This window comes from Ranitomeya imitator, chromosome 2 (genome assembly GCF_032444005.1).
Source record: "Ranitomeya imitator isolate aRanImi1 chromosome 2, aRanImi1.pri, whole genome shotgun sequence".
Lineage (NCBI taxonomy): Eukaryota > Metazoa > Chordata > Amphibia > Anura > Dendrobatidae > Ranitomeya > Ranitomeya imitator.
This window is the reverse complement of record NC_091283.1, coordinates 434,186,398-434,210,228: the sequence shown is the minus strand read 5'-3', so window position 1 is coordinate 434,210,228 and position 23,831 is coordinate 434,186,398.

The window sequence follows — 23,831 nt, the reverse complement described above, 5'->3', positions numbered from 1 at the left end:
TTTCTATGTAAGCACTTCATGCTTCCCTCTGCCGACAAGCTTTTTGGAGATGGAAATTTCATTCTTCAGCAGGACTTGGCACCTGTCCACACTGCCAAAAGTACCAATACCTGGTTTAAAAACAACAGTATCACTGTGCTTGATTGGCCAGCAAACTCACCTGACCTTAACCCCATAGAGAATCTATGGAGTATTGTCAAGAGGAAGATGAAAGACACCAGACTGAACAATGCAGATGAGCTGAAGGCTGCTATCAAAGCAACCTGGGCTTCCATAACACCTCAGCAGTGCCAAAGGCTGATCGCCTCCATGCCACGCCACATTGATATAGTAATTGATGCAAAAGGATCCCCGACCAAGTATTGAGCATATTTACTGAACATACATTTCAGTAGGCCAAGATTTTGGATTTTAAAATCCTTTTTCAAGCTGGTGTCCTAATTTATCCTAATTTATTGAGATAATGACTATTGGGTTTTCATTGGCTGTAAGCCATAATCATCAACATTAACAGAAATAAACACTTGAAATAGATCACTCTGTTTGCAATGACTCTATGTAATATGAGCTTAACTTTTTGTATTCAAGAACTGAAATAAATTAACTTTTTGATGATATTCTAATTTTGTGAGAAGCACCTGTATAGTGTGCGTGTGTATTCTGTGGGTAGACTTGTACAGTGTGTGTGTGTATTCTGAGGGCAGAGACTTGTATAGTGTGTGCGTGTGTAGTCTGTGGGTAGAGACTTGTATATTGTGTGTGTACGGTCTCTAGGTGGAAGTTTGTAGAATGTATAACTTATAAAAAACGTTCTGCCAGAGTTAACCCAAGTAAGCTGTGTAATTGCATGTAGGGTAAGAGTGCTTTCACATTGCATTCTGTGTCCCTGTCGGGGCATACATCCAAAATCCTCTGCAAAACGGCATCGGGAAGCATGCATCCAGGGCCGCCATCAGGGCATGACGGCCGTGACTGGCGTATGGGGCCCGGTGGGCAGAGGGGGCCCGCATCGGGTCCCGTCTCATCTGCTCACCGGGCCCCTACCGGCAGCCGCAGGCTAACCGGGCCCTTAGCGCCGACGCTGCAGCTGTTTAAAGCTATTGACGTGCGGGCGCGGGCCCGCACATCAATAGTTAACAGCCGCCAGCCAATCTGAGGCTGGCAGCTGACGTCAGCCGCAGCGTGCGTGCATGTCGCCGGCGTCTGACGTCATTGTCAGTCGCCGGCAAGTGCATGCTGCAGCTGCGTGGAGACTTCGCCCGCCGCAGGAGCACGGCCAGGTAAGAACTTCTTTTTTTTTTTTTCTTGAGAGCGGCGATCCGGGGGGCCCAGGGAAGAACGCTGGACACAGGGGCAAAGTGCTGGACAGAGATGGGGCAGAGTGCTGGACAGAGATGGGGCAGAGTGCTGGACAGAGATGGGGCAGAGTGCTGGACAGAGATGGGGCAGAGTGCTAGACAGAGATGGGGCAGAGTGCTGGACAGAGATGGGGCAGAGTGCTGGACAGAGATGGGGCAGAGTGCTGGACAGAGATGGGGCAGAGTGCTGGACAGAGATGGGGCAGAGTGCTGGACAGAGATGGGGCAGGATTGGACAAACATGGGGCAGAGTGCTGGACACAGATGGGGCAGGATTGGAAACAGATGGGGCAGAGTGCTGGACACAGATGGGGCAGGATTGGAAACAGATGGGGCAGAGTGCTGGACACAGATGGGGCAGGATTGGAAACAGATGGGGCAGGATTGGAAACAGATGGGGCAGAGTGCTGGACACAGATGGGGCAGGATTGGAGACAGATGGGGCAGGATGGATACGATGGAGACAGATGGGGCAGGATGGGGAGATCATATGGGGCAGAATGGATACTCATGAGGGCAGGATGGGAGAACATATGGCTGGAGCCTGGAATGAGACACACGGGGGCTAGGATGGCGAATATTACCATAAGGGCTAATTAAGGGATATTATTATTGCAGTGATGCATTTATTTTATTTTTTGAGTATACTGTTTTAAATGGGGGGCGGTCCTGTTACTGTGTAGAGTGATACTATGTCGCCTTCTTCATGTGGTGTAATGTAGAGGCTGGGAAAATTAAGTAATGTGTTCTACAAGCGGAACTCGAGATAACTGTGTTATTTCCTGCAGAGACAAGTCCTGGCTGGATGAAGTGATGGCGGTCTGTGCTGGATGAAAGATGAAGGACTTCACCTAGAGACATCACTGGTGAGTCAGTGTTACCTATACACTGACACTATTGTTGTGAATTCTGCTCTTGGGCTCCCTCCGGTGGTTGTAGGTGGCACTTTTGTGAGTTCTGCTCTTGGGCTCCCTCCGGTGGTTTTAAGTGGAATGGCTGCTCCTTGGATTTAGCAGTCTGCAGCTGCTTCCACTGATTGTCTTTCTGCTCAGCTATTTATGCCTGGCTCTTCCCTTCAGCCAGTGCCACTTGTCAATGGTTCCTGGTTGGATTCACATCTCTCTTGGATTTCCCTGATATCCTGACCAGTTCAGCAAAGATAAGTCCTTGCTTTGCTCTTTTCTGTCCACTTGTGGACTTATTCGTTCTGTGCATTCTATGTTTTGTCCAGCTTGTCAGTATGGATTAATTCAGTTAAGCTAGAAGCTCTGGGAAGCAGATTTACCCTCCACACCTTTAGTCAGGTGTGGAGATTTTTGTAAACTCTGTGTGGATTTTTGTAGTTTTTAATACTGACCGCACAGTATTCTATCCTGTCCTATCTATCTAGCTAGACTGGCCTCCTGTGCTAAATCCTGGTTTCATTCTGTGTATGTCTTTTCCCTCTCCACTCACAGTCATTATTTGTGGGGGGCTATCTATTCTTTGGGGATTTTCTCTGAGGCAAGATAGTTTTCCTGTTTCTATCTTTAGGGGTAGTTAATTCTCAGGCTGTGACGAGGTGCCTAGGGAGTGACAGGAGCATCCCATGGCTACTTCTAGTGTGGTGTTGAGCTTAGGGACTGCGGTCAGTACAGGTACCACCTCCTTCAGAGCTCGTCCCATGTTGCTCCTAAACCACCAGATCATAGCACACTATACACTGTATACTATATACAGAGGTCCTGTGTACAATGTCACCAGTGATCACTGTATTACCTATACATTATATACAGAGCTCATGTGTATAATGTCACCGGTGATCACTGTATTACCTCTACACAGACACTGCATACTAATTACAGATCTCCTGTGTATAATGGCACTGATGGTGATAGTATTGTGGGGTTTTTTTTTATTACTGATCAGTATTGTAGTATTCAGTCATTGGTGGTAATATGTGGTCTGGTCATGATGTAGCGGTATTTGTTCCTTGTATTTTATATTATTCGATCACTGTGGTGGTAATATGTCTTCTGGTCATAGTGTTGTGGTATTTGTTCCTTGTATGTAGTATTATAGGTCATTTTAAAAATTGAAAAATAAATAAAAATATACCTAAATTGTATTGCATATTTTAACAAATATTTAATAGGTTACAGCAGAGTAGGGCCCGGCCAAAAGTGTCTACCGTGTTATGGTGGCGGCTTAAAAAATCTTTTGGCCAAAACAAAAGCTGCCAGCTATATGTGTGATCTGGTGATGGGAACTGTCAATGTGTGATAGGTGAGAAGTGGAGGTTTTCCAAGAGAGAGCGGTGGGACTGTGGACAGTTCGAGGGGTGGAGCCTGGAGGTAGGGCTGGGGTGGAGCCTGGGCGGGGTCTCAAGGGGGCCCCGAAAATTTTGCCAGTATGGGGCCCCAAAATTTCTAGTGGCAGCCCTGCATGCATTGACATGGCCATAAACTGTAATGGTGACAGCAGAGCAAACGTGCGCTCTGCCGTGCAACATTTTCCGGAGCGTACTCTTACCTAAGGTGGACACTGAGATGTAGTAGACTGCATCTGAGTGTCCGTCTCCTGTAGGTGTACTCTGCCGAAAAAAGTGCGTGGCAGAGCTCACGTTTGCTCTGCTGTCACCATTACAGTCTATGGCCCTGTCGGCGCATGCGTCCGGACCCCGTTTTGCAGGACAATTCGTACATATGCCCCGACGGGGGCACAATGTAATGTGAAAGCACCCTAAGAGTCCATTTACAATAGATGATATGCTGCTCTAATGACCACTTGCTCACCAACTTTGTTGATTGTTGGTCCTTAAATTGCTTGTTTGCAAACAACAGTGAACAACCTGTAATAGATCGCTTAGTGCCCATATGCTGCCATTGTTCTCGGCAGCACATGTGCTATTTACATATTACAGCGTGCTGCAGAGAAAAATGATCTTTTGCGCAGCGCAAAAGACCGTTCCACTTGACGAGTAAGTTCTGCTCATTTATTGCGTGATTAGCAACACGTTTATCGTGAAACGAGAGTTCTTAAGGGATACTCATTCACGATAATCTTGCAGTGTAAATGGATCTTAAGTTCTACACTATTTATGACGACTGATCGGTGACTCGGGCTCAGCTCCATTGTCTAGTGGAGTCTAATGCAGTCAGAAATCCATCTTCTGTCTTATGAGAGGATTAAGAAGCTGTGAAGTAGTTCATCAGATGCCAATGGGGTTCTTCACACAACATGTTTTACCTCTGTAGGGAACCAAGAAAACGCAAAAACACCTAATCAAATACCCTGTAAATCAGTCTGGTATCCTGATTATTATTTTTTTTTAATTTGGATAAGCCTGTAAATCTGTAATCTAGAGCTTATAATGGTGAAGAAGCATGATTAAAGATGTGGTGAACATCATTCACACATTTGACCTGCTTTCGTTCTGAAACAGCTCTAAGGTCCAAAAAGAGCCGGCCCAGGACCCGAATAGCCTCTCTTGAGCTTGCATCTTACGCAGCACATGGCTTCCTTGCCAGGTCTCATTATGTTTCACTTCCTCCTATACCAGGCAGGAAACAATGTATCGGAGCCAGTAAATAGCATCCTTGTATTGGGTCACCTTTCATTTGAATCAACCAAGAAATCGGCAAATACTCGGGCGCCTATTGGAGGCTTCAGCTCACATTGCTCCCACATTCTGCTTATCTGAAGGTGAATGATGTAAATGTTTTACAAATGAGATTTGTACCTTTCCCACTTGCGGCAGAATCCGTGTCACCCTCCCAGGCTGCGCGGAAACTGTCACAGCAAGATAAATGAGAGGCTGCCTCACACATTCAGCCATTATTTCATTGTACAAAGCACTGGGATTTTAACTGAGATGCCCTTTTGGAGAAATAGCGTTTGATTGTAACTGAGAAAGAAGAGGCAAAAAGTAGAAGGTGGTGGCATATAAAAGGCGCTGAATTAGGGTTAGCCTCACCAAAAAAAGCCATACAATGAACACACAACGCGTTTTGGGGTCAAGTTCATCATGTGATGACCTGTTATAGGGATCTAGCTGGGAGGGGGTTAGTCCTAATATATCGCTTTCTGTCATTTAGCCTTGAAGGTGGAGTGAGATATGGTCAGGACCACTTTATGGTCACAAAACTCACAGATGTGCCATAATTCTGGTGAAGAAGTGTCAATCTGAAAAGTAAATGGCTCCAAAAACAATATTAGCATTTTCTATTCCATTCAAGGACATATAGCATCAAATATGAACTTAGTCTAAAGGCGATGTTGCTGGAAGTTGTAGTTCTACAGCAAGACGGCCACACACTAAAACGTCCAGTACCATCTGGAGGGGCAACAACAGACTCATATCACATGTCCAGACATGCTGGTAGCTTTAGTCTCCCATTTTGTAGAATTGCATCTTACGGATCGGCGACTTAGGATTTTACTACGTCTAATACAAATCTGTCAAAAATTAATAATCTGTTCCATCTAGGGAAGCCACCGGTCTCCAGTGAGGGGCAATCAGTATAGAAGGACAGAAGCCTTGGGGTCAGGCTATTTGCCACCACTCATCTCATTGAGGCCATAACTACATTGTTTCAGGACACAGAAATTCTCCATAGTCTGAGCTTAAAACAGGTAACAGCGCCACCTACCTGGCCATCACCGGAGGGAACGGACCAAATGGAATGTGTCAGATTTGGCTGTTCTACAAAAGTTACAGAATTAGTTTGAGAGATTTTATATGTTAAACGCCAAAATATAAAAAGGCTCAGTGGGTCACAGATTTAATTCTGGTTATTCCCCTATTTTTGGCCCACAGTTGGGAACTCTGTGGCACCTTCACACTTGAGCAATGTGTATTGCAAATCCTTGCACAGTAGAAGCTGGGAGCACTGTTATCAGTAGAAATGCTGTGATCAGTAGTGGATCTGAGTCGCGCACCAGGGCAGGGTACTCGGTACCGGGTCCGGTCGCTATTAAAGGGGATGTTACGGTGGCTGCGACCCGGTCCGTGGCCCTGGGACTCACTGTAAAGGGGAACGGTCTTTAAGGGGGAATTGTGAATAAGTCTGTCGTGACACCATTTGTGGTATTCGGTCAATAGGGGGACCAACGCTGCTTTAAAGGGGTCCTCTGGGGGATGTTGTTGCAGCAATGATGGTGGCGCTTCCTACTGGTGAAGCGGGGTCCCCAGGGGTCCTAGAGTGTATGGCGATGATGGTGTTTGCCGGTCAATGAGTAAAGGACACAAGTTGTAAAGTCTTTACCTGGTTTACTGTAGTTGGCAGGCCACAGTCCATGGTACCGGCAACAGGTACATTAGGAGTTCAGGCAGCCCGGAAACAATTGGAATCCCCTTGGCAAGTCAGGTTGGGATCCTTCCACTGTGCGCTTGCTATAGTCCCTTGCTGTCTGTAATGTCCTAACAAGGTCCTGGTTCTTTCCCCTGTCCTGGGACAGGTACCTGTATGGTAGTCAGCTTGAGCCATTCCTTCTGGGCTCTCTGCACAGTGACTCCAGGCTCCAGGGTGCTGCTGTACCACAGGCTTAATTTGGGCAGTATACGTATAGTTCTGTGCCCTCCAGTTCTGCTAGGTGTCCTACAGTTCCACTCTTGCCTCGGTCTCACGGTACCCGGTCTCTGCGCTTTGGCTCCTCAGAGGCGCACTTTCAGCCTCCTTGAGCCCTGAAATCTCTCCTCTGCTCCTTTCCTGTCTCTCTTCATTCTCAACTGCACTCACTGGTCTCTCTGGACCAACTGTCTGACTCCTCCTCCAAACCAGGATCTTTATTCAGGGAAGCTACCCTAAAACAGGGTTTTGAGCTCCCCCTCCTGGCCTGGATTCAGAAGGTGTTGTGTGTGTGATTTACCTGCCAAAGATATCCCTCTTTTTTTAGGCATAGCACTACCCTCCCCGAGAGGAAGGCAGCACTACTGTGGCACCCGAGCTCCTGGGGTGCCACAGATCCCAAAGTTGAATTGCTACCAATTACTTGGATAATAAGTGTCCTACAGATCTACTGATGGATCATCTATGTCAGGACAGATGGGTGCAGTCTACATTAGGACAGGATTTACCATCTACATAGATGTTTTGCAGGAATACCGGGATCAATTTGGAACAGGTCACCATTTTGTTGCACCAAAAGTGAGATCTTGGCCTGCAGACGAGCAATGTAAGGGTATGCGCACACGTTCAGGTTTTTTCGTGTTTTTTTTTGCGTTTTGTCGCGATAAAAACGCGATAAAAACACATTACAAACTGCAGACATATGCATCCTATCATTTAGAAGGCATTCTGCAATTTTTGTGCACATGATGCATTTTTCCGCAAAAAAACGCATTGCGGTAAAAAAAAGCAGCAGGTTCATTAATTTTGCGGATTTTCTGCATTTTTGCCACTATTCTATGCATTTGGGAAAAAACGCACCAAAAACACATCAAAAAACGCAAAAAAAACGCATGCGGATTTCTGGCAGATATGTCCAGTTTTTGTCAGGAAATTTCTGCTAGAAAATCCTGACGTGTGCACATACCCTAAGATTGTTGATTATCTAGATTATCTAGATCTGCCTGGTATAGGCTTCCTAGTGTAGATTTGTATCTCTCCCTCCATATCTTTATCACCCTATTGTGCACTCTATTCCCCACAATTAGATTTGTACCTTATGTGTGACGACCAGAGACCGGCAGCAGGATGAAAACTATTGCTAGGAGAGAGAAATATGCATACCTTACACTCTGAAGACGCCAGTGCCAATTTTTGCCCATTGGTGATGCTCAGTCCTCATTGACTAACATAGTAACATAGTTAGTAAGGACGAAAAAAGACATTTGTCCATCCAGTTCAGCCTATATTCCATCATAATAAATCCCCAGATCTACGTCCTTCTACAGAACCTAATTGTATGATACAATATTGTTCTGCTCCAGGAAGACATCCAGGCCTCTCTTGAACCCCTCGACTGAGTTCGCCATCACCACCTCCTCAGGCAAGCAATTCCAGATTCTCACTGCCCTAACAGTAAAGAATCCTCTTCTATGTTGGTGGAAAAACCTTCTCTCCTCCAGACTAGAAGTTAGTGGCTACGATCGCTCTGATTGGATGTTGAAAGTGAAACTGCCAATCAGAGCGATTTGTAATATTTCACCTATTAAAACTGGTGAAATATTATAATCCAGCCATGGCCGATGCTGCAATATCATCGGCCATGGCTGGAAACACTTATGTGCCCCCACCCCACCACACCGATCGTCCCCCCAAGCCACCGATCTGTCCGGTACACTGCTCTGGCTCCCCTCCGTCCTGTGCTCCGCTCCCCCCGTGCTCTTGTCCGCTCACCCCTGTGCTCCAATCACCCCCCCGTGCTCCAATCACCCCCCCTGCACTCCGTTCAACCCCCCGTGCTCCGTTCCACCCCCCCGTGCTCCGTTCAACCCCCCCGTGCTCTGTTCCACCCCCCCATGCTCTGTTCCACCCCCCCGCGCTCCGATCCACCCCCCCATGCTCCGATTTCCCCCCCCGTGCTCCCCCTCCACCCCATCATACTTACCGATCCTGCCGGGGTCCGTCCGTCCGTCTTCTCACTGGGCGCCGCCATCTTCCAAAATGGCGGGCGCATGCGCAGTGCGCCCGCCGAATCTGCCGGCCGGCAGATTCATTCCAAAGTGCATTTTGATCACTGAGATATAATCTATCACAGTGATCAAAATAAAAAAAATAATAAATGACCCCCCCTCCCTTTGTCACCCCCATAGGTAGGGACAATAAAAAAATAAAGAATTTTTTTTTTCCACTAATGTTAGAATAGGGTTAGGGGTAGGGGTAGGGTTAGGGCTAGGGGTAGGGTTAGGGCTAGGGTTAGGGGTAGGGTTAGGGGTAGGGTTAGGGCTAGGGGTAGGGTTAGGGCTAGGGGTAGGGTTAGGGGTAGGGTTAGGGCTAGGGTTAGGGTTAGAGTTTCGGTATGTGCACACGTATTCTGGTCCTCTGCGGATTTTTCCGCTGCAGATTTGATAAATCCGCAGTGCTAAACCGCTGCGGATTTACGGCGGATTTACCGCGTTTTTTCTGCGCAGTTCACTGCGGTTTTACAACTGTGATTTTCTATTGGAGCAGTTGTAAAACCGCCGCGGAATCCGCAGAAAGAAGTGACATGCTGCGGAATGTAAACCGCTGCGTTTCCGTGCAGTTTTTCTGCAGCATGTGTACAGCGATTTTTGTTTCCCATAGGTTTACATTGAACTGTAAACTCATGGGAAACTGCTGCGGATCCAAAGCGTTTTCCGCAGCGTGTGCACATACCTTTAGAATTAGGCTATGTGCACACGGTGCGGATTTGGCTGCGGATCCGCAGCAGTGTTCCATCAGGTTTACAGTTCCATGTAAACCTATGGAAAACCAAATCCGCTGTGCCCATGGTGCGGAAAATACCGCGCGGAAACGCTGCGTTATATTTTCCGCAGCATGTCAATTCTTTGTGCGGATTCCGCAGCGTTTTACACCTGTTCCTCAATAGGAATCCGCAGGTGAAATCCGCACAAAAAACACTGGAAATCTGCGGAAAATCCGCAGGTAAAACGCAGTGCCTTTTACCCGCGGATTTTTCAAAAATGGTGCTGAAAAATCTCACACGAATCCACAACGTGGGCACATAGCCTTAGGGTTAGGGTTGGAATTAGGGTTGTGGTTAGGGTTAGGGGTGTGTTGGGGTTAGGGTTGTGGTTAGGGGTGTGTTGGGGTTAGGGTTGGAATTAGGGTTGTGGCTACAGTTGGGATTAGGGTTAGGGGTGTGTTGGGGTTAGTGTTGGAGGTAGAATTGAGGGGTTACCACAGTTTAGGCACATCAGGGGTCTCCAAACGCAACATGGCGCCACCATTGATTCCAGCCAATCTTGTATTCAAAAAGTCAAATGGTGCTCCCTCAATTCCGAGCCCCGACGTGTGCCCAAACAGTGGTTTACCCCCACATATGGGGTACCAGCATACTCAGGATAATCTGCGCAACAATTACTGGGGTCCAAATTCTCCTGTTACCCTTGTGAAAATAAAAAAATGCTTGCTAAAACATCATTTTTGAGGAAAGAAAAATGATTTTTTATTTTCACGGCTCTGCGTTGTAAACGTCTGTGAAGCACTTGGGGGTTCAAAGTGCTCACCACATATCTAGATAAGTTCCTTGGGGGGTCTAGTTTCTAAAATGGGGTCACTTTTGGGGGGGGGTTTCTACTGTTTAGGCACACCAGGGGCTCTGCAAACGCAACGTGACGCCCGCAGACCATTCCATCAAAGTCTGCATTTCAAAAGTCACTACTTCCCTTCTGAGCCCCGACGTGTGCCCAAACAGTGGTTTACCCCCACACATGGGGTATCAGCGTACTCAGGAGAAACTGGACAACAACTTTTGGGGTCCAATTTCTCCTGTAACCCTTGGGAAAATAAAAAAATTTGGGCTAAATAATTATTTTTGAGGAAAGAAAACGTATTTATTATTTTCACGGCTCTGCATTATAAACTTCTATGAAGCACTTGGGGGTTCAAAGTGCTCACCACACCTCTAGATAAGTTCCATTCGGGGTCTAGTTTCCAAAATGGGGTCACTTGTGGGGGGTTTCTACTGCTTAGCCACATCAGGGGCTCTGCAAACGCAACGTGACGCCCACAGAACATTCCATCAAAGTCTGCATTTCAAAACGTCACTACTTCACTTCCGAGCCCCGGCATGTGCCCAAACAGTGGTTTACCCCCACATATGGGGTATCAGCGTACTCAGGAGAAACTGGACAACAACTTTTGGGGTCAAATTTCTCCTGTAACCCTTGGGAAAATAAAAAATTTTGGGCTAAATAATTATTTTTGAGGAAAGAAAACGTATTTATTATTTTCACGGCTCTGCATTATAAACTTCTATGAAGCACTTGGGGGTTCAAAGTGCTCACCACACCTCTAGATAAGTTCCTTTCGGGGTCTAGTTTCCAAAATGGGGTCACTTGTTGGGGGTTTCTACTGCTTAGCCACATCAGGGGCTCTGCAAACGCAACGTGACGCCCACAGAGCATTCCATCAAAGTCTGCATTTCAAAACGTCACTACTTCACTTCCGAGCCCCGGCATGTGCCCAAACAGTGGTTTACCCCACATATGGGGTATCAGCGTACTCAGGAGAAACTGGACAACAACTTTTGGGGTCAAATTTCTCCTGTTACCCTTGGGAAAATAAAAAATTGCAGGCTAAAAGATCATTTTTGAGAAAATAATTTTTTTTTTTTTCATGGCTCTGCGTTATAAACTTCTGTGAAGCACTTGGGGGTTCAAAGTCCTCACCACACATCTAGATTAGTTCCTTTGGGGGTCTAGTTTCCAAAATGGGGTCATTTGTGGGGGATCTCCAATGTTTAGGCACACAGGGGCTCTCCAAACGTGACATGGTGTCCGCTAATGATTGGAGCTAATTTTCCATTTAAAAAGCCAAATGGCGTGCCTTCCCTTCCGAGCCCTGCCGTGCGCCCAAACAGTGATTTAACCCCACATATGGGGTATCAGCGTACTCAGGACAAACTGGACAACAACATTTGGGGTCCAATTTCTCCTATTACCCTTGGCAAAATAGGAAATTCCAGGCTAAAAAATCATTTTTGAGGAAAGAAAAATTATTTTTTATTTTCATGGCTCTGCGTTATAAACTTCTGTGAAGCACCTGGGGGTTTAAAGTGCTCAATATGCATCTAGATAAGTTCCTTGGGGGGGTCTAGTTTCCAAAATGCGGTCACTTGTGGGGGAGCTCCAATGTTTAGGCACACAGGGGCTCTCCAAACGCGACATGGTGTCCGCTAACAATTGGAACTAATTTTCCATTCAAAAAGTCAAATGGCGCGCCTTCCCTTCCGAGCCCTGCCGTGTGCCCAAACAGTGGTTTACTCCCACATATGGGGTATCGGCGTACTCGGGAGAAATTGCCCAACAAATTTTATGATCCATTTTATCCTATTGCCCATGTGAAAATGAAAAAATTGAGGCGAAAAGAATTTTTTTGTGAAAAAAAAAAGTACTTTTTCATTTTTACAGATCAATTTGTGAAGCACCTGAGGGTTTAAAGTGCTCACTAGGCATCTAGATAAGTTCCTTGGGGGGTCTAGTTTCCAAAATGGGGTCACTTGTGGGGGAGCGCCAAAGTTTAGGCACACAGGGGCTCTCCAAACGCGACATGGTGTCCGCTAACGATGGAGATAATTTTTCATTCAAAAAGTCAAATGGCGCTGCTTCCCTTCCGAGCTTTACCATGTGCCCAAACAGCGGTTTACCCCTACATGTGAGGTATTGGTGTACTCAGGAGAAATTGCCCAACATATTTTAGGATCCATTTTATCCTGTTGCCCATGTGAAAATGAAAAAATTGAGGCTAAAAGAATTTTTTTGTGAAAAAAAGTACTTTTTCATTTTTACGGATCAATTTGTGAAGCACCTGGGGGTTCAAAGTGCTCACTATGCATCTAGATAAGTTCCTTGGGGCGTCTAGTTTCCAAAATGGGGTCACTTGTGGGGAACTCCAATTTTTAGGCACGCGGGGGCTCTCCAAACGTGACATGGTGTCCGCTAAAGAGTGGAGCCAATTTTTCATTCAAAAAGTCAAATGGCGCTCCTTCCCTTCCAAGCCCTGCCGTGCGCCCAAACAGTGGTTCACCCCCACATATGAGGTATCAGCGTACTCAGGACAAATTGGACAACAACTTTCGTGGTTCAGTTTCTCCTTTTACCATTGAGAAAATAAAAAAATTGTTGCTAAAAGATAATTTTTGTGACTAAAAAATTAAATGTTCATTTTTTCCTTCCATGTTGCTTCTGCTGCTGTGAAGTACCTGAAGGGTTAATAAACTTCTTGAATGTGGTTTTGAGTACCTTGAGGGGTGCATTTTTTAGAATGGTGTCACTTTTGGGTATTTTCAGCCATATAGACCCCTCAAACTGACTTCAAATGTGAGGTGGTCTCTAAAAAAAATTGGTTTTGTAAATTTCGTTGTAAAAATGAGAAATTGCTGGTCAAATTTTAACCCTTATAACTTCCTAGCAAAAAAAAATGTTGTTTCCAAAATTGTGCTGATGTAAAGTATATATGTGGGCAATGTTATTTATTAACTATTTTGTGTCACATAACTCTCTGGTTTAACAGAATAAAAATTCAAAATGTGAAAATTGCGAAATTTTCAAAATTTTCGCCAAATTTCCGTTTTTATCACAAATAAACGCAGAATTTATTGACCTATATTTACCACTAACATGAAGCCCAATATGTCACGAAAAAACAATCTCAGAACCGCTAGGATCCGTTGAAGCGTTCCCGAGTTATTACCTCATAAAGGGACACTGGTCAGAATTGCAAAAAACGGCAAGGTCTTTAAGGTCAAAATAGGCTGGGTCATGAAGGGGTTAATGGCCACCATTCAGTAAATATAGTCAGACTCTCAAGTTTCTGCCAACAATTTCCTCATGTCAATTTCCGATTCAATGTTGATAAAGAACTCTGAGCACTGGATGGAGTGAGGACCACACATCGAGGATTTCTATACCTAAGGCTAGGTTTACATTTCTCTTGTGCTCTACACCAAGAACTAAGTTGGAGTTTCTGTCTATATCTTTAAAACATACGGATAAAAAATACCCAGAAACAATAATAAAACACAGCACTGTCAAAAACAGGCACAACACATACTCCACTAAGGATATAAACAAAAGAGAAAAGAGTACCAAACCACCCGTAAATAAAATCTGATATTTATTATTAATATTAATATATATAAAAATTGTAACATGCACTATAATACAGGATAGTATCAAAAAAAAATTTTTGTATATTACTTATGAACAAACATATAAAATTTGTGAAGGACACAAACAAGAACCTAACCACTTAACATAGTGTGCACAGGACCCTATACATCTGGTGTTACATATAACAGCATCTAGCAACTAGCAGCAACATACACTAGTCATAAGGAGAGATCCAGGGAAAACCACATAGATCACCACAAATGTGGCCCAAAACTAAGTGTCCCAGACTCAGTGTACTGTGTGCCAAACAAATGTAAAGATATCTCACCCAGATGGATCCGTGTGTGTGGTTAGACGTAGCCCCAACGCACGTTTCGCGTGGGCTTCCTCAGGGGGCCGTGAGGAAGCCCACGCGAAACGTGCGTGTTACAATTTTTATATATATTAATATTAATAATAAATATCAGATTTTATTTACGGGTGGTTTGGTACTCCTTTCTCTTTTGTTTATATCTTTAAAACATAGTATTTAGAAAGACCTAATGATGGAGCCATTCATTATAATTGGAGTCGCTGTGGACTCCGATGGGTTAACGTAAACACGTTGACCGTGTTTTTAGGCAGACACAAAATCATAGTCTACCACTCCATGGCTTTCACATAAAAAAGACAGGCATCGAAAATTTCGAAGTTCAAACAGGGTCGTAAATTATTTAATCTGCCCCATAATACTGAATGGGTTCATAAATGGTTCCATTTGAATCTCTTTTTTTCCTGAGATTTAGGCAAAACCCAAACACAAGTGCTCATCAGAGCACTGTAATCATGTAAACTAGGCCTACTGTATGTTCCGGATGAATATGCCTTTGACTGTTCCAGAATTTAACAGTTCCAGCATAGTCACCGAGTGACAATGTCTCCAGTCTGCATCAAAATTCAGGATTGTAATAAAAGTTGAAGAAGAAAATATTGGCACTTTATCCCTATGCAGCGGAGTGCCAGCTGCAGTGATGGCACTGACTACCCCGAGGACTGTTTATGCTGCAGGCCCTCTGACACAACAAGATCTACCTGATGCTTTGAGGCCGCCCCCTGGCAGTGGATGTGGAACCCTAGATACAAGTTTTAATACCTATTTTTATTTTGAGTGCCATCATGTTCGGTAATACATGTTGACATAATGAAGGCCGGTCACCTCTGTCACCTTTTGGATTTTATTTCACTATTAGTTGAATATAATATTTTAGCTTAGATAAGAAGGGAAAGGATCAGCCCTCACTTTTTACCTTAGCCCTCACTTCTTATCTGACCCTTCCCTTGACCTTCCCCTTGTAACTGGACCCTTATCTTAGTTATCATTTTGACCCAGACCCCTTACATTTGCGCTTATCTCCTTTTACAGCCTTCACTTCTAAGGTCCCTTTACACATAAGACTAATGTTGGTCGAACCTTTTGATATCGCCCCCCAAACCCCCCCCCCCCCGGACAATTGATTGTCTATCATAGAGCATGCAGGCTGACAGCCATTTAATGAGTATGGGGCCCCCAGACAATTAATCGTTAGAGAAGTTACGTATCTGGCATGTCTGATGTCGGTATGCTGATCCTTTTGATCTCCCGCAGATAAGTCAACGCTAGTGTTGTAGTGGTTGTCTCATAATGTACACAGGATCGCTCTGCCAAGTGAGTTCTCCTGTATATGGGAGAGCCGGTTGGGTTGAATGATAGGCCACACCTTTGTTCGTCCGACAGTCATCTAATTTGTATGGCTGGCTTAACTTCCTGGGATGGCATTGACTATCAAACCTTTATTCCTCGGATATGATAATCATTAACGTATCTCTACTAAAGTATTGTCAAGTGTAATTCACATGCCCTACTTATTTTATTTTTTAGGTCCCCTATAGTGCTGATTACTGGATACTATATACCACTGTTACTACCAAAATATAAGTGCATAAAAGCACTTACAGACCACTATGACACATTAAAATAAAATCAATAAAGTTTATTGAAACAAAATCTTAAAACAATACAAAAATACCATGTGAGGATGAGGAAAAAAGACTCAGACAGATTTACATATATAAGCAGCAAGAAAATATCAAAATATTTTAGGACAAGCATACCGGTATCATATTTAGAATTATAAAGAAAGCACATCATCGGCGAAACGCGCGTCGGGGCAATTCTGCAGCAGTACTTACTATGGGTAAGCACTTTATTTATTACTGGTCGATAGGTGTCTAGTGCAATTGGATTCCCATTATCCGGGTCAATATAAATGAGACTAGGACCTTAGAGGATTTGTATAGGAGGCCTTTTTTTGCATGACCCTATTTATAATTATAAATATGATACCGGTATGCTTGTCCTAAAATATTTTGATATTTTCTTGCTGCTTATATATGTAAATCTGTCTGAGTCTTTTTTCCTCATCCTCACATGGTATTTTTGTATTGTTTTAAGATTTTGTTTCAATAAACTTTATTGATTTTATTTTAATGTGTCATAGTGGTCTGTAAGTGCTTTTATGCACTTATATTTTGGTAGTAATATTGGTTTGTCCACTATTCCTGATACTATATAGTACTGGAGAAGCAACTACAGTGATGCTTTTGGCTGAAACTGGTTATTTTTGCTTGGTGTATCTATGTATTGATATATACCACTGTTGTATGAGCATTGTTATCACACGCCCCTTGATAAAGCAGGGCGAAACGTGCGTCGGGGCATCGGGGCAGCTAATCAAGACAACAGATAAGTATGCCATTATATACCAGTATAGAACTTTTGATTTTCTTCATGCTGTATTATTTCTATCATTGATGCCAGTTTATGCAGGACATTGCACCATCATACTATAGTATTGACTATGTGTTATTTTACCTTGATGTATTAATGTCCTAAGTATACTTACACTATGCACTTTATTATTATAATTATTCCTACTTTCTGAATTGATATAAAAACTGTATTTTGAACCCTGATACCAACTCATTATGTAGACACTGTATGGCAGCATTTTGTGTGGCAATAGCTGGGGATATTTTTACTTTTCATAATAGAGGTATTATAAAGGTTTTTGCCCACTGACTTTGCTCCAGTGATTTGCTGGGGTCTGTACAGGCTCCGATGGTGTTAACTGTGCATTGAGCTGTTTATCTGTGAGTAGGGCACACCCTCGCCAGCCTGTCAATCGCTTGATAGCGAGATCAGAATTCCACACAAGTGATGATCCACTTTCACAGGTAGCGCCGAGCTGTCAGTCTCTGGCAAAATCAAAGTCACAATTCAGCCTGCACTAAACTTTTCTCTGTCACTCACACTTCTCTGCTTCTCCTCCCAGACAACAGGGATATCCACTTTAATCATTTAGTCTAGAGTTGCGTACGGCCCCTGAACCTCGCCGAGCCGGTTATGTGATGGTTTATGGCCAAGTAACCCTCACTGCACCGGAGCATTCACTGCATCACACGGCACATCGGAAAATAAAATATCTCTCTACAGATGGAAAGTGGTTATTGCGCAGACTGGTGAAAAAAATGCCATGCCATAAAGACTATAGTAGTAAATAAGAGGATAGATGGAATAAAGCGATTAGAGGGGACGTTGCAATGTTCTGCAGATTGCTATAGAGCTTAATGATATAATAAGCTGCAACATTTTTCATTATTTATCCCTCTAAAATTAGAAGAAACAAAGTTACATTCTGCAGATCAGTGGTGCAATAATCTGTAGAAAGAAAGAGAGGATTCAGCAAAAATGGGCAGTTAGTTAATAATAATTTTATTTATATAGCGCCAACATATTCCGCAGAGCTTTACAAATTATAGAGGGGACTTGTACAGACAATAGACATTACAGCATAACAGAAATCACAGTTCAAAATAGATACCAAGAGGAATGAGGGCCCTGCTCGCAAGCTTACAAACTATGAGGAAAAGGGGAGACCCGAGAGGTGGATAAGTTGAAGTCAATGGACGACTTGAATGTCACAAACTTGCTCTATATATTGCCTGTTTTATTAAAGGGTTTATTCTCATCTGCATAGATGGATATTGTCACATAGCGCTTGCAGAAACAAGCACTTTTGCAATTTACTGCTTATTAAAATTTGCATCCGTTCTTGAGATGTTAACGCTTTTCTTTTGTTTGCAGCTTGTTGCCTGGGAGACCGACCACCACTTCTGTCTAGCTCGTAAGCATTGAGCTGAACCTGTCCGAGATTAGAAGATATATGCATGCTACAGTGATTCTTGCCTGTTTCAAAATAGCGCTTAAAGGCTCAAAAGTAAAGATTTTGTAAGCACTGTGCCTGTTCTGCATTGGTCGGTCTCCAAGGCAAGTGCTGTAAACTAAAGTGTTAATATCTCAAGACCGGCTGAACATTTTAACAAACAGTAAACTGCAAAATGACTTGTATTTACAAGGACTATCCGACAATACCCATCTATGAAGATGGAAATAATGTTTTAAGATCATTAATGGGGTTCACATATGGAGTGTAGTGGAAAGAAATGAACACCCCTTTAAAGAGTCTGCATGAGAAGCCTTGGCTTTTGGTATATGCAGTTCTTTTTTCTATGGAAATCTGTAACTCTGCAGACATGGCATCCGCATCCTGCATTTACTGATAATACATGAGCACTCCTGCTGGACTCTACTACGAGCTTGTACCTTTCTATCTCCTCCTGTGGTTTGATGGTCCGTTCTTGTCAGTCTTCACTCAGCCGGACTATGAAGTCTCCATCTGGACCAGCACTTGTCTGCACAGGGAGAGACGTATGGATCACTGACCTCAGGCTGAAGCAAGTAAATATGACAGAGAGGAAAACTTCAGAGTTATGGACTGAGGATTTGTCCATAAGTCTATGTGTGAGGCGACGTCTATAGCATAATAAATTTCACAGCGCAGGGCAAACACAGCTTAAGGCCTCCTTCACACGTCCTGGTGATTCCCGTACAGGAAAAAACAATACTGGTGAGATACATGGTCCGTGTCCATCTGCCATCTGTATGTCATTATTTGACTTCTGTGTGTCATCCGTGTGTCCGCATGACATGTACCGGTGCCTGGGAAAAGCAGTACAGTTCATGCTGGTCACTGGCGCTGTCAGCTGAAGGCAGCTCAGTGCAACCAGTCGACAATGATGGGAGTTATATTCAGCAACAGTCATGTCCCTCCTGTGTAAAATAAAGAGTTAAATTAAAAAATGGCGTGGGCTTCAGAAAATTTTGATAACCAGCAGAGGGAAAGCCCACAGCTGGGGGCTGATGTTAATAATCTGGTACAAGGGACAAAGCCCCATAAGGTTTCCAGAATATTAATAACAGCTTACAGCTGTTTGCTTACCCTTTCCTGGTGAATTTATGAGGGACCCCAGAAAATGACATAGGGTCCCCCTGCAGAGGCTGAACAGACAGCTGTGGGTTGACATTAAAAGCCTGGGAAGGGGTCAAAGATATTGTCTCCCCCAAACTACCAACATCAGCCCTGAGCTGGCCGAGAAATGGCGCATCTGTAGGAGTCAGGGACCAGGGCAGTAGTCATAGCTGACAGTAATCCCTGTATCACCCGCTGGCCCCGTCCCTTTGAAGTACCTCGGTGCTGCTTCTCTACGTCATCAGGGTTTTCCTGGTATGGGTCAGTTACCTCTGCAGATGATTCCACAAATATAGAGTCACAGTCCGGTTTCACTTCAACATCAACATGTTTACTCAGCAACTTGTCATCCAAGGCACACACTGTTACAGCATCGGGCATCCGTGTTTCTGACCCTTGCCTGTCACTAAGCCTGCGTTCGGGATAGTCCATAATATACGGTCCCACAGTGTCCTCAATGTCTAGTATTTCTGTCTTTCGTGAGGAATTCCCTGCCGTTTCGCCCCCCCGGTCCTGAGAATGGTGGCCCGCGCAAAAACCTGCCACATCTTGGTGCACTTTCTCCAACTTTGCTCAGCCCTCTTCTGTCCAGCAGCTGTATTCTCATTATTAGGGCTCATTTCCACTTGCGAGAAAACCAGACATGTGCAATCCGATAAAAAATCGGATTCCACTCAGACCAATGTTATTCAATAGGTGTCTTTTCATTTGCGATTTTTTTCTCAGCCAAAATCGGACTGAGAAAAAAATCGCAGCATGCTGCGTATTGCTGCGATTCTCGGACAAGACTCGCCACTGTAAGTCAATGGGTGCGAGAAAAAAAAAATCGCACAGCACTCGCACCATGCGAGTTCTGTCCGATTTTTACGCAACGGTGTCCTTTGAAAAGCCGGTAATTCAGAGCGGTGTACAGTAAAATCACACTGACAGGTTAGAATAGTTTCTTAGAAAAGTTTCTTGGTAGTGTGTGAACAGGTTCCTACAGACTTGTTCATTGTGCAAGTAGCCCATGTGTTTCTGGTTCTGTAATTGTTCTCTTGTTTCTGCAAGACTAGGGAGTCCACCACTCCTTATGGGTCATTTGCATCAAAGCTGCTCCATCCCGCATGTCCACATGAAAATTCCCTCTCTGAACCCTGCTTATACAGGTACTATACAGATGATCAGGTTTTTAAATACATCAGATAGGGATTATATACATTAGGTAGGACTGCTCTATATGGGTATACCTTGATGATTGGTGGAGCAGCTTAGTAATAATAATAATAATTTTATTTATATAGCGCCAACATATTCCGCAGCGCTTTACAAATTACAGAGGGGACTTGTACAGACAATAGACATTACCGCATAACAGAATTCACAGTTCAAAATAGATACCAAGAGGAATGAGGGCCCTGCTGGCAAGCTTACAATCTATGACAGTATACATTTTTTTGCAAAAAAACGTGTCAACTAAATACCCTGTTTTTTTCCATATTTTGACTAGCACTTGCTTATTACTGTGATTTTTTTTTACAACAGAGTATTTTTACCTCACTGTGCTCTTTTGTGTGTTCAGGTTACAATAGAGTAGATATATACACATAGAATAGGTATATATATATATATATATCAGTGAGACACCTATATATATATATTTATATTTAATACAGCGCTGGATGGCTTAAAAGCCAGTAATTCAATAACCTCATATGAACTCTAGTGTGAGAAAATATTCAGAAAAATTCCCACGCTAAAGTTCACATGAGGTTATGCCAGCAGGGTGCGCAGCACCGCAAGTCTAGGTAGCTATGTTCCCCTGCTTCCATTCATTCCCCACTTTTTACAGTCTGGAGCACAGCTGCATTAGCAGGCTCCTGGCTGTAAAATTATTTAAGCTCTTCAGATGGATTTACAGCCAGGGACATGACTGAAGGACAGAAGGTACGGGATATTGTTGTTTTTTTATTTTAAGTTTGTTTCAGGTGACAAGGGGCTACAGTTGGATTAAGAGTATAATAAACTATTACAACACCCTGTGTCTTGATTTCAATAAAATACTTTATTCTCAATGTAAGTGTGTTTTATTAACCATTTACTAGTATTGGATTAATAATGGATAGGTGTCTTATTGACACCTCTCCATTATTAACCTGGCTTAATGTCACCTTACAATGGCAAGGTGACATTAACCCTTTATTACCCCATATCCCACTGCTACAGGGGAGTGGGAAGAGAGTGGCCAAGTGCCAGAATAGTCGCATCTTACAGATGTGCCTTTTCTGGGGGTGGCTGGGGGCAGATGTTTTTAGCTGGGGGGGGGGCAATAACCATGGCCCCTCTCTAGGCTATTAATATCTGCCCTCAGTCACTGGCTTTACCACTCTGGCGGAGAAAATTGCGCAGGAGCCCACGCCAATTTTTTCAGTGATTTAACCCTTTATTTTAACAGCTAGAGCCCCCAAATTTTACACACAGACATTTATTACATTACTAAAGATGAATATGTAATAAAAGAAGGGATATGAGATGGTTTACTGTATGTAAACCATGTCTTATATCCTGTCGGGTTTGTGAAGGAGATAGCAAAAGCAGGCAATTGAATTACCGGCTTTTCTGCTATCTAGCGCTGCATTATATATATATATATATATATATATATATATGTACAGTGGGGCAAAAAAGTATTTAGTCAGTCAGCAATAGTGCAAGTTCCACCACTTAAAAAGATGAGAGGCGTCTGTAATTTACATCATAGGTAGACCTCAAATATGGGAGACAAACTGAGAAAAAAAAATCCAGAAAATCACAGTGTCTGTTTTTTTATCATTTTTTTTTGCATATTATGGTGGAAAATAAGTATTTGGTCAGAAACAAACAATCAAGATTTCTGGCTCTCACAGACCTGTAACTTCTTCTTTAAGAGTCTCCTCTTTTCTCCACTCATTACCTGTAGTAATGGCACCTGTTTAAACTTGTTATCAGTATAAAAAGACACCTGTGCACACCCTCAAACAGTCTGACTCCAAACTCCACTATGGTGAAGACCAAAGAGCTGTCAAAGGACACCAGAAACAAAATTGTAGCCCTGCACCAGGCTGGGAAGACTGAATCTGCAATAGCCAACCAGCTTGGAGTGAAGAAATCAACAGTGGAAGCAATAATTAGAAAATGGAAGACATACAAGACCACTGATAATCTCCCTCGATCTGGGGCTCCACGCAAAATCCCACCCCGTGGGATCAGAATGATCACAAGAACGGTGAGCAAAAATCCCAGAACCACGTGGGGGGACCTAGTGAATGAACTGCAGAGAGCTGGGACCAATGTAACAAGGCCTACCATAAGTAACACACTACGCCACCATGGACTCAGATCCTGCAGTGCCAGACGTGTCCCACTGCTTAAGCCAGTACATGTCCGGGCCCGTCTGAAGTTTGCTAGAGAGCATTTGGATGATCCAGAGGAGTTTTGGGAGAATGTCCTATGGTCTGATGAAACCAAACTGGAACTGTTTGGTAGAACACAACTTGTCATGTTTGGAGCAAAAAGAATACTGAGTTGCATCCATCAAACACCATACCTACTGTAAAGCATGGTGGTGGAAACATCATGCTTTGGGGCTGTTTCTCTGCAAAGGGGCCAGGACGACTGATCCGGGTACATGAAAGAATGAATGGGGCCATGTATCGTGAGATTTTGAGTGCAAACCTCCTTCCATCAGCAAGGGCATTGAAGATGAAACGTGGCTGGGTCTTTCAACATGACAATGATCCAAAGCACACCGCCAGGGCAATGAAGGAGTGGCTTCGTAAGAAGCATTTCAAGGTCCTGGAGTGGCCTAGCCAGTCTCCAGATCTCAACCCTATAGAAAACCTTTGGAGGGAGTTGAAAGTCCGTGTTGCCAAGCGAAAAGCCAAAAACATCACTGCTCTAGAGGAGATCTGCATGGAGGAATGGGCCAACATACCAACAACAGTGTGTGGCAACCTTGTGAAGACTTACAGAAAACGTTTGACCTCTGTCATTGCCAACAAAGGATATATTACAAAGTATTGAGATGAAATTTTGTTTCTGACCAAATACTTATTTTCCACCATAATATGCAAATAAAATGTTAAAAAAACAGACAATGTGATTTTCTGGATTTTTTTTTCTCATTTTGTCTCCCATAGTTGAGGTCTACCTATGATGTAAATTACAGACGCCTCTCATCTTTTTAAGTGGTGGAACGTGCACTATTGCTGACTGACTAAATACTTTTTTGCCGCACTGTATATATATATGTGTCTCACTGACATATATATACCTATTCTATGTGTATATATCTACTCTAATCTAACCTGTCAGTGTGATTTTACT